The following is a 10,623-nucleotide window of genomic DNA, read 5'->3' on the forward strand; positions in this document are numbered from 1 at the left end:
ATGGAAGCGGACACAGCTAGCGGGGGCACACCATTTATTTTCAAAGGGAATCCCCGGCGCAAAAATGTGACCACTCCCAAAGTTCAAGAACAAGTCCCCACGGTTATATCCTCTGTTAGCTTGCCTAAAAAATCGAGTGCAGCGGACAAGCAAAATCAGGTTCCTCCTGGCTTCCGTGGGAATATTTCATCTTCGAACAACCCAGCACTCGAGGGTACATCAAAAACCCCAACTGTCCCTATTTTTCCGTCCAGCTCAACTTCCCAATCGGGATTTATAAAGTTGACTGACCTTGTGGATCAAATCTTCACGTGTTTTAATGTTTCCGACTCCATCAGAACCCTTGTCATCTCAATGCTTCCAGTATTAAAGACAATTTTACAGCAATTGATGCAAACATGGCCCCTCCTTGCAATGATTATCTCTCTTGATGTCTAATTCAAATAGAGAGGTCGGAGATATCACTGTTTTACAGTGGAATTGTCGTAGTCTTATCCCTAAATTGGATACATTCAAATTTTTAATTCATAAGTTCAATTGTGATGTTTTTGCTCTGTCCGAAACTTGGCTTTCTTCGCGAGATGATATCTCTTTCCACGATTTTAATATTATACGCTTGGACCGTGATGATAGATACGGAGGGGTGCTTTTGGGGATCAATAAGTGCCACTCATTTTTTAGAATTGACCTTCCACCTATTGGAGGGATCGAAGCTGTTGCTTGTCATACAAACATCAGAGGCAAAGACCCCGTATTGTCAACTTGTATTGGCCTCCGAGAGCTGCGGTTAGCCGCAAACAACTTGATGACATGTGCTCACTCCTTCCTGAGCCACGATTGACTTCAACTCTCACGGAACTGCCTGGGGGGAACAGTACGACGACAATCGTTCATCGTTGATATATGACCTTTGTAACAGCTTCAATATGACCGTTTTGAATACTGGGGAAACAACACGTGTTCCTAAACCTCCTGCTAACCCAAGTGCTCTTGACCTCTCGCTTTGCTCGAATTCACTATCGTTAGATTGCAAGTGGAATATAATCCAGAACCCCAACGGTAGTGATCACTTGCCAATCAAAATTTCCATCACCATTGGGTCGAATTTTTCTGAATCTATAAACATGGCATATGACCTCACAAGACACATTGACTGGAAAAAATATACGGACGCGATTGCTCTAGCCATCAATTCCAGAGATGGTTTACCTCCATTGGAGGAGTATAACTTCCTTTCTCGTTTGATCTATGACAGCGCGGTTCGCGCTCAAACGAAACCCATCCCAGGTTCCACTATTCGTCGAAGGCCTCCCAATCTATGGTGGGATAGCCAGTGTTCCAAGCTTTATGTAGAAAAATCGAATGCATTTAAAGCTTTTCGGAAACGTGGAACCCCTGAAAATTTTCAAACGTATTTAGCCCTTGAAGATTAATTTAAAAACTTAATCAAAGGGAAAAAACGTGCTTATTGGCGAAATTTCGTGGGAGGTTTGTCACGAGAAACGTCAATGAAAAAATTATGGAAAGTGGCTCGAAACATGAGAAAACGCTCTTCAACGAATGAAAGCGAAGAATATTCACATCGATGGATTTTTAATTTTGCACGGAAGGTTTGTCCTGATTCCGCTCCTGTGCAAAATATTGTTCGAGATATACCACAAGATAGGTGCGATTTTGATTCCGAGTTTTCGATGGTAGAATTCTCTCTTGCTCTCCTTTCATGTAACAATTCTGCTCCGGGATCGGATAGAATTAAGTTCAACTTGCTGAAAAACCTCCCTGATGTGGCGAAACATCGCTTGTTGAATTTATTCAATCGGTTTCTGGAGAATAATATTGTTCCAGATGATTGGAAACAAGTACTAGTTATAGCTATTCAAAAACCCGGAAAACCCGCGTCCGACTTCAATTCGTACCGCCCAATAGCAATGCTGTCTTGTATACGGAAATTGTTGGAGAAAATGATCTTGTTTCGCCTTGATCGATGGGTTGAAACGAATGGCCTACTCTCAGATACACAATATGGGTTCCGCAGGGGCAAGGGGACGAATGATTGTCTTGCGTTGCTTTCTTCAGAAATTCAAATGGCTTACGTCGAAAAAAACAAATGGCTTCATTATTCTTGGACATAAAGGGGGCCTTCGATTCTGTTTCAATAGAGGTTTTGTCGGACAAATTACACTCTCGGGGTCTGCCGCCTCTATTGAATAATATGTTATATAACTTGCTTTGTGAGAAACATTTGAACTTTTCTCACGGAGATTCGGCAGTAAGTCGGGTCTCTTACATGGGCCTCCCCCAGGGCTCATGTTTAAGCCCCCTTTTGTACAACTTCTATGTAAGCGACATCGACAATTGCCTTACACAAAATTGCAGCCTGAGACAACTTGCAGATGATGGAGTGGTGTCTGTCGTAAGATCAAACGAATCCGACCTGCAAGGACCCTTACAAGATACTTTGAACAATTTTTCAACCTGGGCCATTGGGCTAGGGATCGAATTCTCCACGGAGAAAACAGAGATGGTGGTTTTTTCTAGGAAGCATAGACCAGCAAAACCAAAGCTTCAACTTTTGGGTAAACCGATCACTCATGCTATGTCATTCAAGTATCTTGGGGTCTGGTTCGACTCCAAATGTACTTGGGGGGCCCATATTAGGTATCTGAGTAAAAAATGTCAACAAAGAATAAATTTTCTCCGTACAATTACCGGCACCTGGTGGGGAGCCCACCCAGAAGATCTTATAATGTTGTATCGAACAACTATTCTCTCAGTGATGGAGTATGGCAGTTTCTGTTTTCAATCAGCTGCCAAAACACACCTCATTAAACTCGAGTGAATTCAGTATCTTTGTCTCCGTATTGCGTTGGGATGTATGCCCTCAACGCATACCATGAGTCTCGAGGTTTTGGCAGGCCTACTCCCACTAAAAGATCGCTTCAATTTATTATCTCTTCGGTTCTTCATCCGGTGTAAGGTCATGAACCCATTGGTGATCGGAAATTTTGAGCAGCTGATCGAGTTAAATTTTCATTCCGGATTCATGAGTTCATATAATGAATTCATCTCCATGCAGGTTGATCCTTCTTCGTATATTCCCAACCGTGTTTGTTTCCCTGACTACATCAATTCCTCTGTGCAATTTGATCTGTCCATGAAGCAAGATAGCCATGGATATTCAGATTACCAACGATCGAGGATCGCTCCAACGATCTTCGATGAAAAATATGGGGGTATCAATTGTGATAATATGTACTTTACTGATGGGTCCACTATAAACGAGTCCACAGGATTTGGAGTGTTCAACGAATTTTTTAGCACTTCACACATTCTTCAGAATCCTTGCTCAGTGTATATTGCTGAATTGGCAGCAATTCATTGGGCGCTGGACAGCGTCGCCTCACGACCTGTTGAACACTATTACATTGTAACGGATAGTCTTAGCTCTGTCGAAGCTATCCGTTCAGTGAGGCCGGAAAAGCACTCGCCGTACTTCCTTGAGAGAATACGAGAAATTTTGAGTGCTTTATCCAGACGCTGTTATGTCATTACCTTTATCTGGGTCCCTTCACATTGCTCCATTCCGGGTAATGAGAGGGCTGACTCATTAGCAAAGGTAGGTGCAATTGAAGGCGATATTTATCAGCGTCAAATCGCCTTCAATGAGTTTTATTCTTTAGTCCGCAAAAATACCATCGCTAACTGGCAACGCAAGTGGAATGAAGATGAATTGGGCCGGAGGTTTCACTCGATTATCCCTAAGGTTAGCCTCAAACCGTGGGTCAGAAGTCTAGATTTGAGTCGGGACTTTATTCGCACCTTCTCCCGACTCATGTCCAATCACTGTTCGTTAGATGCACTACTCTTTCGTTTCAATCTTGCCAGCAGCAATCTCTGCGTTTGTGGCCAAGGTTATCATGACATCGAGCACATTGTTTGATCGTGCGAGGTGTATCTGGTCGCCAGATCGAATTTAGAAAACTCCCTTCGGGCCCGAGAAAGCCAGCCCAATGTGCCGGTGAGAGATGTGTTGGCTCGGTTAGACCTTAATTACATGTCCCATATATATGTTTTCCTTAAAGCTATAGATCTTCGTGTGTGATTGTCCCTACATCCTTATACCCTCCTTTCCTTCCTTTGCGGGTAATTCGTCCCCTTGCTATAAATAGTAGAATAAGTTAAAATGTAAATACACTATAGATATACGAATAGATTTATGAAATGAGTGTTCATCAACATTGTTACAATTTCCTTATATCCCATCCTTCTCCTAAAAATATGTCACCCTCCTAAACTCGAGTACACCGCGATTAATCGGTTTTCCACCTTACTAACCATAGATGTAAGAAAATTGTTTATATATATATAGTTTCAAAATTATATTTAAGAATTCGGCTCCTTTAAACTTAAGTAACTGAGCCTGTAAAAATAAACGAATTAATAAAAAAAAATCACTTTCACCGCAGCGCCGCCTAGGTTTAGATTTGTACGTCAGATCGCCAATAGAGCTTCCCGAAATTTGTCAGTGAGTGATAGGTTCTAGCTCTTTTGTTTTGGTCATTGCTTTCACAATATCTGCCCACTGATTTACACGACCTTATTATCACTGTATTGATAAAACATAGTTTCTATGCTGAAATATCTTTTTTTTTGTGTTTGTACCTCATTTTAATACTTTATTGCGTTATCCGCGATTTTCGTTATCTTCGATGGCCTTGCCAGACTATTTCGCGGATAGTCGGGGTTCTACTGTATACGCTTAGTGGCCTAATAACTCAATTAGAAAGATACTTCACCACGAGTCTTTCATCAGACGCACATCGTCAATTAACATGCTGTGTAGCGCTAATTAATATCGCACACCAAAGGACATTCAGCTGATTGAGGGTTGCGCTCGGCTGATATTGGGAAACTGAATTATGAAATGGAATGGTGGAAGCTGTTTACCGATTCGTTTTGCGACTCATATAATCGTAACCACAAAAAAAATGCGTGCAATGAGTGGGATTAGAGCGATGTCTGTGCGACATTTTTCTTTGTGTAGCGCGCGCTCGAATTTCGCCTTAAGATAGGCTTTATTGTTTTGTGATGTGCAGTGGGAAGCAAAGGAAAGCGGGAGGTTGCCTTATTCTGCGTTTGCCATTTGACTATTTGTGAAGCTAAAAGTTTTGTTTATATTTCTGTGGTAGGCTTGGCATCTTGATTTATTTATTGGTGTTGGCGGTAAAATATTTCCATATTTGAACGCATCTGTGTACCATTTCATATTCTCCAGTATTTTTTTTCACTCCTAAAGTTTTGAAGATGTGGGCCGTATTTCGCAATTCCACAGTTAGAGGTAGGAGATGGATAAACCGAAACGCCTAATGAATTTATCATACACTTTAGAAAAAACGTTCGAAATTTGCGATGAAGGTCCAGCTGAATCAATGAATCCATTATATACGCGCTTATCCTTTTGCAAAATATCACGAAACTAAAGCTTGCTTCAGTGAGAATATGTAAGCAAGAAATCAGCTATACGTAATTCTGATAGAATTGGGTTGTTTAGAGATTAAAAAGAAGGTTTATGATTACAACTTCAGAAAGAAAAATAAAATAATAGTCCGATTTGGTTTTGATGGAATTGCGAACTTTTCTTTCGATATCCGAGAATCTTTTTGGGACGTAGGACCTTTTAATCAGCTACCTGATTAAAATATGCTATCCAACAATTTTTTTCCAGAAAAACAATGAATTTCTATGAGAAAGGCTTTTGAAATACTTTTAACTATCTAAGGTATATTCGAAAATTAAATTTTATATCAAAATCATATTAGGTGCACCGGTAAGTTTCTTCGATTTGACAACAGATGGCGTAACTTGATTATTATTCCAGTGATTCAAATTTCCAGCCATTCGATTGAAAGCTATTGTCAATGCGCGTCTTTTTCTGTAAATATCAAAAAAGTTGAAGCGTAAACAACATATTTTTTTGCCACTTCGAATATGTCGAATTTCGTACCAACGAGATTTTTTTGCGGGGAGTGTTACTTCATTACTTCATTATGAAGAAAAAAGCTGCGGAAAGTCATCGCATTTTGGTGGAAATTAATGGTGTCCATGCTCCAGCCGAGCGAACGTGTCAGTGGTTTGCACGATTTAGAAGTGGTAATTTTGACTTGGAATACGAAGAACGTTCTGGACCGCCTAAAAAGTTTGAAGATGAAGAATTGGAGGCTTTACTCGATCAAGATCCGTCACAAACGCAACAAGAACTTGCAAACCATATATGATCGTTTTAAAGCAATGGGAATGATCCGAACAAAAGGACATTGGGTGCCATATGAATTGGAATCACGAACGCCGTTTTTTCACGTGCGAACAGCTGCTCCAATGGCTTAGAAGAAAGGGTTTTTTTTTCATCGAATCGTTACTGGCGATGAAAAGTGGGTCCATTACGATAAATCCCAAACGTCGGGCAACGTATACGGATACCCCGGCCATGCATCAATATTGACGACCGCGCGGAATATTCACGGTCAAAAGGTTATGATGTCTATTTGGTGGGACCAGCTGGGTGTGGTTTACTATGAGCTGCTAAAACCGAATGAAACCATTACGGGGGACCTCTACCGACGACAATTGATGCGTTTAGAGCCGTGCACTGAACGAAAACCGGCCACAATACGAACAAAGATAAAGTTATAAAGTTATTTTGCAGCACGACAATGCTCGGCCGCATGTCGCGAAACCGGTTAAAACATACTTAGAAACGTTGAAATGGGAGGTTCTATCCCACGCGCCGTATTCTCCAGTTATTGCCCCGTTCGATTACTACCATTTACGATCGATGCAACATGGCCTGGTTGACCAGCACTTCTTCAATTTTGATGAAGTCGAAAATCGGATCGAATCGTGGTTAGCCGACAAACCGGCCGATTATTTCCGCAAAGGGATCCGTGAATTACCAGAAAGATGGGAAAAAGTTGTGATTAGCGATGGGCAATTTTTGCAGAATAAAGCATTAATTTTTCAAAAAAAAAAACCAAGAAATTTACCGGTCTCCTATTATATAAAACTCATATGGTAGTATTGCATAATTCGATTTGAACTCTTGCTGTGCTCAGTTCCTTATCGTTTGGATAATAACCGGAACTTCGATAACTTCTGGAATGCACCGATGAGCTGCTCGATTATGCCCTTGTTAATAATTATTTTACGCCTTTATGAGTATATTACATCGAAAAAGGCAGACGAAATTGCAATGCTGTGTTGCGAGTCGCGAAAACACACGTCTGAACCAAGTGTCGCTCTCATCGTCAATATAGTTCTTATCTCCACATATTTATTTATAACCGCTCGGCGGAACCGTCTAAACGAGTTGGTTTTCCCAACACTCTTTGATGTCGGTCCGGCCGATTTTCTCTTTCGACAAAGTTTGATAAATGTCAACAAATTGGTTTATGGCAGAGGTTCGGTGTAATTTGTTGGACGTTAGTTGAATTGATGGCTAATTCAAATTGTGGAATACAATCTTGAAATCAATCAACAGTCATCCATCAATGGTAGTTTTCTGGATAGGTTCAATTGCTGTTTAATTATTCTTGATTCAGTTCATGCGCAAAAATTTAACCGTTTTTACCGCTGGTTCAGATAAGATCAAAACCTGAATGGATCATGTAGGGCATTTAGAGCAAACCAATTCCAGTGTTTTGTGAGATAAATATCTTATTTCATCTTCAATGTGCAATCATATTTACCTGTATTTCCCTGCTTCCAAATCGATGCATATATGCGAGTATATGTGAGTTATTCTCAAGGGACTCAACGTTGACCGTTGGCTGATTCTGCCCATTAAAATTGATTCCAAATATACGAAACACTCACCTATAATCTCAATTATATTATATATATATATATATATATATATATATATATATATATATATATATATATATATATATATATATATATATATATATATATATATATATATATATATATATATATATATATATATATATATATTAGGCTGTCAAAAAAGTCCTGCGGTATTTCCGCGAGGTGTCGTTGTAAGCGCGTAGTTCTAGTTGTATTCATTGTTTCGAGTCATACTATAGCTTGTTGGAAAGGTATTTTTGCGCGCTATAATATAGTCCTTGACAGTGTTTTGTTTGGTTAAGTCGTTCGTGAGTTATAGTGTCGCAAATATGGAGCAAAATAAAGAGAAAATCCGACATATTTTACAGTACTACTATGACAAAGGCAAAAATGCATCTCAACCTTCCAATAAAATTTGTGCAGTTTATGGACCCGATACAGTTCCCATTTCCACCGCACAACGATGGGTTCAACGGTTTTGTTCTGGTGTAGAGGTCATCGAAGATGCGCCACGCTCCGGAAGGCCTGTCGTCGAAAATTGCGACAAAATCGCTGAATTAGCCGAGAAAGACCGGTTTAGTAGCAGCCGTAGCATCGGCCAAGAGCTGGGGATAAGTCATCAAACCGTTATTAACTATTTGAAGAAGCTTGGATTCACAAAGAAGCTCGATGTATGGGTGCCACACACGTTGACGCAAAAAACATCTTTGACCGTATCGACGCATGTGAATCGCTGCTGAATCGCAACAAAATCGACCCGTTTCTGAAGCGGATGGTGACTGGCGATGAAAAGTGGGTCACTTACGACAACGTGAAGCGCAAACGGTCGTGGTCGAAGCCCGCTGAAGCGGCTCAGACGGTGGCCAAGCCCTCATTAACGGCCAGGAAGGTTCTGCTGTGTGTTTGGTGGGATTGTCAAGGAATAATCTATTATGAGCTGCTTCCCTATGGCCAAACGCTCAATTCGGACCTGTTGTGCCAACAACTGGACCGCTTGAAGGTAGCACTCATGAAGAAGTGGCCATCTTTGATAAACAGAGGCCGCATTGTCTTCCATCAGGACAACGCCAGGCCACACACTTCTTTGGTGACGCGCCAGAAGCTCCGGGAGCTCGGATGGGAGGTTCTTTTGCATCCGCCGTATAGTCCGGACCTTGCACCAAGTGACTACCACCTTTTTTGTCCATGGCGAACGAGCTAGGTAGTCAGAAGTTAGCCACAAAAGAGGCCTGTGAAAATTGGCTATCCGAGTTTTTTGTCAATAAGGAAGCGAGCTTCTATAACAGGGGTATTATGAAGTTGGCATCTCGTTGGGAACAAGTCATCGAACAAAACGGCGCATATTTGACTTAAACAGATGATTGTAACTAATTTTATGAACAAATGAAGTTAAAAAAAAATACTTTTTTGACAACCTAATATATATATATATATATATATATATATATATATATATATATATATATATATATATATATATATATATATATATATATATATATATATATATATATATATATATATATATATATATATATTAGGTTGTCAAAAAAGTATTTTTTTTTAACTTCATTTGTTCATAAAATTAGTTATATATATATATATATATATATATATATATATATATATATATATATATATATATATATAATGGATTTCTGTCTGTCTGATTCCTATGGACTCGGGAACTACTGAACCGATCAACATTTGGGGCCAGGGAAGGTTTTCCCCCCTCTCTAAGGGGGGGATGCCATACAAATGAAACACAAATTTCGGCATTACTCGAGAATTGAGGAGGTGCAATAAATGATTCTATGGTGGTTAGATACTCCTCCCCCTTCTCTTAGGGGGGAGGGGGGCATTACTCGAGAATGAATCAAGCAAATGAAACCAAATTAGGCATATGGAGGTTTTAGGGTGCAATAAATGTTTCTATGGTGGCTAGACACTTCACCCCCTTCTCTAAGGGGGGTCTGCCATACGAATGAAACACAAATTTCTACATTAATCGCGAATTAATCAAGCAAATAAAACCAAATTTGGCATATGGAGGTTTAAGGGTGCAGTAAATGATTCTATGGTGGTTAGACACTCCCCCCCTCTAAAAGGGGGCTGCCATACAAATGAAACACAAATTTTTGCATTACTCGAGAATTAATCAAGCAAATAAAACCAAATTTGGCATGTAACGTAACGGAGAAACATGTTATTCGCAAGTGGTTGAAAAATCTTGAACGAGAATTGTGTCTAAAAATAATCTGATATTATAATGTCGAGTTTTGGTAAAAGTACTAGGAATTTTATAGTTAAAGGTAATTTTAAAGGGTAGATTAGAAGATTAATCAATGAATAATTCACCACCAGGGAATCATTTTTATGGTTCAACCGTAAATGATTTAGCATATCCGAAGAATTTCGACGAAACACCATGACGGTTAACACTCCTATACTCGCGCATAGGTCTGAGAGACCAAGAAATCAATAATTCGTTCATTTCTCAGAAAACATCAACACTACGACATTGCGATTCTCTCTAGTTTCGTCATTCGTTGTTCATCATCGTTTAGCGTATCGTATAAGTTGGTACGAAGGGGACGTATGTCACTTTTTCACCACCTTCGGTCTGAGACACCGACGCGCGTACAGGAGTAACTTTTTTGGACAAGTGACTTTTTTTCCTACTTTAGAATATTGTTCAATGAAATGTATAAATTAATGTCAGTGGCGTGGAATATTTATTAAATTTAATGCATAATATCA

Source organism: Toxorhynchites rutilus, chromosome 2 (genome assembly GCF_029784135.1).
Source record: "Toxorhynchites rutilus septentrionalis strain SRP chromosome 2, ASM2978413v1, whole genome shotgun sequence".
Classification (NCBI taxonomy): Eukaryota; Metazoa; Arthropoda; class Insecta; order Diptera; family Culicidae; genus Toxorhynchites; species Toxorhynchites rutilus.